The sequence below is a fragment of the Chrysochloris asiatica genome, unplaced genomic scaffold (assembly GCF_000296735.1).
Source record: "Chrysochloris asiatica unplaced genomic scaffold, ChrAsi1.0 scaffold00022, whole genome shotgun sequence".
Classification (NCBI taxonomy): domain Eukaryota; kingdom Metazoa; phylum Chordata; class Mammalia; order Afrosoricida; family Chrysochloridae; genus Chrysochloris; species Chrysochloris asiatica.
The window spans coordinates 7,025,683-7,031,120 of record NW_006408540.1 but is presented as its reverse complement, the minus strand read 5'-3'; positions in this window follow the sequence as shown (position 1 = coordinate 7,031,120).

The window sequence follows — 5,438 nt, the reverse complement described above, 5'->3', positions numbered from 1 at the left end:
TCCTTGGAAACTACATACAGGGTTGCTATGGGTTGGAACTGACTCAATGGCACTTCACAACAACAACAATATTTTATCTATACACAATGCATAGTCTTGTTGTGAAGTGCCGTTGATCTGTAAAGGTTTCCAAGGAGTGGCTTGTGAGCTTGAACCAATAACCTTGTGGTTTAAATTGACTTTGTAGTCCAGCACAACAACCCACAACGCCACACCAGGACACCAGGATAAAAGATAAGGAGTAAAACTACCAAAATATTAGTAGTAAGGTTATAGTTTTGTCAACTCTTCTTTGTTGTTTCTTTACCCTTCTCTTAGATATGTAAATGATGTATATACTCTTAAATAAAGGTATACTATTTGAAATATCAAAATAAAATATTATAGTTATGTGTTAAATAATAGGAGATATGATTGAGTACCATATTCACTAAGGATGAAACATAATTTTATCAACTTCCAGCATCTCTTTTACACAGGCTACTCGCTCTTGCAAACAAATATTGGCATAGTTGATACATTAGACCTCTTTGGAATGTGTTATTCTAAGACTTTAATTATACATTCTAGATAAGGAAATTGTTTGGAAGTTTGTTTTGTTTTTGTTTTTGTTTTCTGTCTACCATAGTCCTTAACATATCATAGATGTTCTTAAATCATGATTGAATGCAGAAAAGTTTGCATTTGTAAGACACAAAATACTGAGGTTTCAAAGTTGACATAATCTGAATGCAGATAATTCAATGAATTTCAGATTTAGGCAACTATATTTTAGAGGTTAACACTAAAGGTAAATGTTTCAGTATCCTGACTTTGGACAGAAGGCAGATAATATTAAGAAGGTGAAATGATTTCTCTAAGAAATATCCCTATAGGTCAAGAAGTTTCCTTTTTAAATCTTAATGTGTGTGAGGAAATTTAGAATCATTTTCATCTCAAAGTCATCATTTGGAAATAATGATTTTATTTGTTATTAAACAGTATTAAAGGTGTCAGATTATTGATGCACTAAAGTTTCTCAATTGCATCATTTTTAACCCAACTTTTTATTTCAGTCAAATATAAATGTAAATAAACAATTAAACAGCAAAACTTTCCATGTAAAAATAATATTTTTGTGAATTATACTAATAAACTCTTTTGTATAATGAACACCTACCTATATACATACAAACATACAAACTTGTAATTGAAACATCAATAGATCTCATAATCATTTGATTTTTATGATTTTTTTTTTAATAACAACACCTTAAGTTGTCATCTAGAGGTCAGAAGGAGTGAACATTCCTCTTTCAGTATCTAACTTGCTATCTGGGAGTGACTTGGCACTGGGGAGAATATGGTTTATTATTTCTGTATGTCAGTGGGAGGCAGAAAAACAACAAACCTTCTTGGCAAATACACCGTGTTCACAAGAAGAAAATGAACTGATTTTGTTCTCTCACCAGGGCCATTTGTGCTAGATATGGATAATGGTCACAGGTGGCCTGATGTGATCTTTTCCTATTTTAGTTGAGAAATAGCTTTTCACACTTAGGACAGTTCACTCTTATTTAGTTCAGAAAATTAGATGTTCTTGCATTTGTGACTAAACTGAAGTCACCTTCCTTTTATCTTGACTAAATTCCCTTATAAATAGACCTTGAAAAGTACTTCCTACCCAATGGAAAATAATAGTCATTACTATATATACAAGAGAAATTGAGGTGTAGCTATTGTAAATTGATAAATATTTAATGCTAATTTTCACAAGTTAAAAGAAGAAATACTCAAAAATTTCTGGCAAATTGTCATTCAAATAAAATAAACATGATAAGCTTCATGAATTTCAAAAATTTTGATTTTACTTTTATATTTTTCATTTGTACTTTTGGTGGTGGTGGGTGTGTGCCATGGAATTGGTTCCGATTCATAGCGATATTGTATATCTGAGACTGTAAATCTTTATGGGAGCAGAAAAACCTCATCTTTCTCTCATGGAAGAGCTGTTCCTTAAAGTGAGAATTAATTAAAACTGTTGACCTTGAGATTAGCACTCTAACTCGTAACAGATACTTGTATTGAACAGGTAAATCAATCTGGGATAATACCCCTTGCAAACATAATATACAGAGACCAATGTTTGGATCTAGAAGCAGATTAGTGAGAAGTGTAGTTAGATTTTTTTTTTTTTTTAAGAGCATTCTGTTGTTTTTTAATCAGTAAAGAAAAAAAAATAATAGTCAATTTGTGCTAATTTTTTGTGACTGGTTTGAAAAAAAAAAAAATCCCTATCATTTTATAAACAATTACACATCAAGATTAATGGTTTGTTTGGGTCATGGACTCCGCTCTACTGTGATTGCAACTACTAACAAATTAATTGTGGCAAAGAGATCATAAAGTCCAGACTATTAGGTCAGATAACATCTCTGAATTAGTAAACTGTGAGTAATGGAATACACTTAGAAAAATGCATATGCTTCCCTATATATGATTCTGTTTCAAACCAAGAAAAAGGAAGAATTGTTTGAGAAAGTCAGATATTTTATGATCCCTTTTGGCAGCTTACTTATATTTGTCCATGCTATATTAGTTTGCAGGATTGTTTCAGTTTGCCTTATTTTCAGATCAACCTAGAAGAATAAATGGTTTCTATACAACGGGCTGCTAACCCCAAGGTTAGCAGTTCAAATCCAGTTGATCCACAAAAGAAAGATGAGGCTTTCTGCTCCAGTGAAGATTTATAGCCTTGGAAACCCTAAAGAATGTCACTGTACGTCAGAACCAACTAAACAGCTCATAACCACAACCACTCATACTTAAAAAATTACATTGACTGCTTAAGTAAGTAAAATGAGAAGATCATTTCCAGCTACTTGTGATATCCTTGTAAATATATTTAAATTAAATATCCTAAAGTATATTCTTTTTAAATATCCAGTAATATTGTGAACATCTTGCTCAGGCAAAATTTCTAGTCATTTAAAGTTTTCCTTTTCTTCCAAGGTTTTGTGCTATGTCTTCGTCTTAAAGCTGTTTAATGCTGTTTATAATATATGAACATAACAGTCTTGAATTCTTTAAATATGTAATTGAGTTCTCCCAGGGAGTACTTGAAAAGAAATAGAAATGCCTTATATAAGGACAGACAGATTCTGAATACTGAGTCACAGATATATGCCACAATACAATGCTCACTGACTTCATTTACAATTCAATGCCATCCTTCACAGACCATCATAAATAATATTTTTCCAACCAACCCATTCCATTGATACAATACATCTGATTTTTTTTGTCTTAAAAGCTTTAATATGTATTTCCACATGCTGTATTTCAAAGGATTTTTATTTTCTTTTTGTAAAATATATGCCTATTTCTTTTATTTGTAATATTTTCTAAGCTTCCAAAATATAGGCCTATTTTATATGACAGTAAAAGCGTATTAAAATAGACTTATAATTTCTTTCAGATTATTAATAACAAAGTTATCTTACTCAGAACCTAACACCATGAAAACTATGTCTACCCTGTTCATCATTAACTTCATTCTATGGTTTGTTAACTAACAATCCATTGCTATGGTGCTGATAATACAGCATATAAATTTATATTTTGCAAAAGTTATACAATGCATTATAAAACACTTTGCTGGATTCAAAACAAATGCTATCTATTATTTTTAATATTGGTAATTAGTCTAATTTATGAATAAATTTTCTCTTAAATATATCCCATTAGATATGCATGACTCATTTGCCCTATAGTGAGAATTAATTAAATGCATATTTTTAATCTCCAGCAAGTGTTGTTCCCTTATTCCACATGACACTATATTTCCTTAGATTCTATACACACCCATTTTGTAAAGCATATACTGTACCATAGATGCACTGGTTTGAAGTTTTGAAGTGTTTCTGTAATTATTTTAACAGTATTATAGAAAATAGTATTTTATATTTTTATTAAATTTAGGAACTGGATCTTTCAAAAAGGGATATGAAGATTTGCTTAAATAATATGATTTAGGAAGCATATGAATAAAATAGAGTGTTTATTTTCATTTTTTTATTTCTCAGTTTCATAACACTAGCAGATATGTATCCAAAAAATTTTGCATCCAGAAAGCTAAAGAAAATAATGCTTAAGCAGTCAAAAGAAAACATATAATAAGCTTAGAATATGGAGAAGACATATCTAAACTCAATTTTGAATTATTCTGTCTGTGCAATGATAATTCATCATCTAAATATGACTTAGGACAAAATGTATGTCAGAGTAACTATTCAGAAATCGGCAACTATTTTTATTATCAAGACAATGAAACTAATTTCCTGGGTAATTAATAATTCCCCACATATTTTTCTATATGGAATTTAGTTTATTATACCTCTCTACTTTGCACTGCCACAATTCAAGAGGGATGGAAAAAGGAAATGTATTGTAGACAAACTGAAGGATAGCTTGAAATAAATAGAATGATTCTCAAAGCTAAATAATTAAAAAGTATTATATTATAAAAAAATGTAAGAATTATTTATGCATCACAATTCATAATTATAGTAATTGAGTAACTTATTTTAAAATATATGAACAGCCTTTAAAGTGTTTTTTAGATATAGTATTCAGATTTTTATGCAAAGCTTAAGCATGTATTACAAAGATTCCACTGCTATTAATGCTATTAATCTGTAGAAAAGATTTGTTACCATCTTGTTTTCTCATTCAGGAAAATCATCTATGAAGCACACCCAAAATCTCCTTAAAAGTAATCATTAGTGTGGAAAAAAAAGATAAAAACACAAACAAAAATTATCTCTTGTAATCATAAAATAAAAGAAATAAAGCAACTCATAAAACTCTTACCAAGCATAGTATTGATGGGGCTAATGCATTGTTTGCTGATGTTAAATACTGTTGAGTAGGTTCCAACTCACAGCAGCCCTGCATAGCTTTTCAGAGGACAGACTGGTGTATTTAAGCTGCTGACATTGCAGTTGTTGTTGTTAGGTGCCATCGAGTCGATACCAACTCATAGCGACCCTATGCATAGCAGAACGAAACACTGTCTGGTCCTGGGCTAACCTCACAGTTGTTGCCACACTTTAGGCCATTGATGCTGCCACTTTGCCAATCCATCTCACTGGAGGTCTTCCTCTTTCTCTCTGACCCTCCACTTTACCAAACATAATATCCTTTTCCCTCCTGACAATATGTCCGAAGAATGAGAGATGAAGTTCGGCCATTCTGGTCTCCAAGTAGCACTATGGCTGCACTTCTTCCAACACAGATCTGTTGGTTCTTTTGGCAGACCATGACACTTTCAATATTATCCACCATAACTCAAAAGCATCGAATCTTCTACGATCTTCCTGATTCACTGTCCAGCTTTTGCATGCATATGAGGTTATTGAAAATACCATGGCTTGGGTCAGGTGCACCTTAGTCCTCAA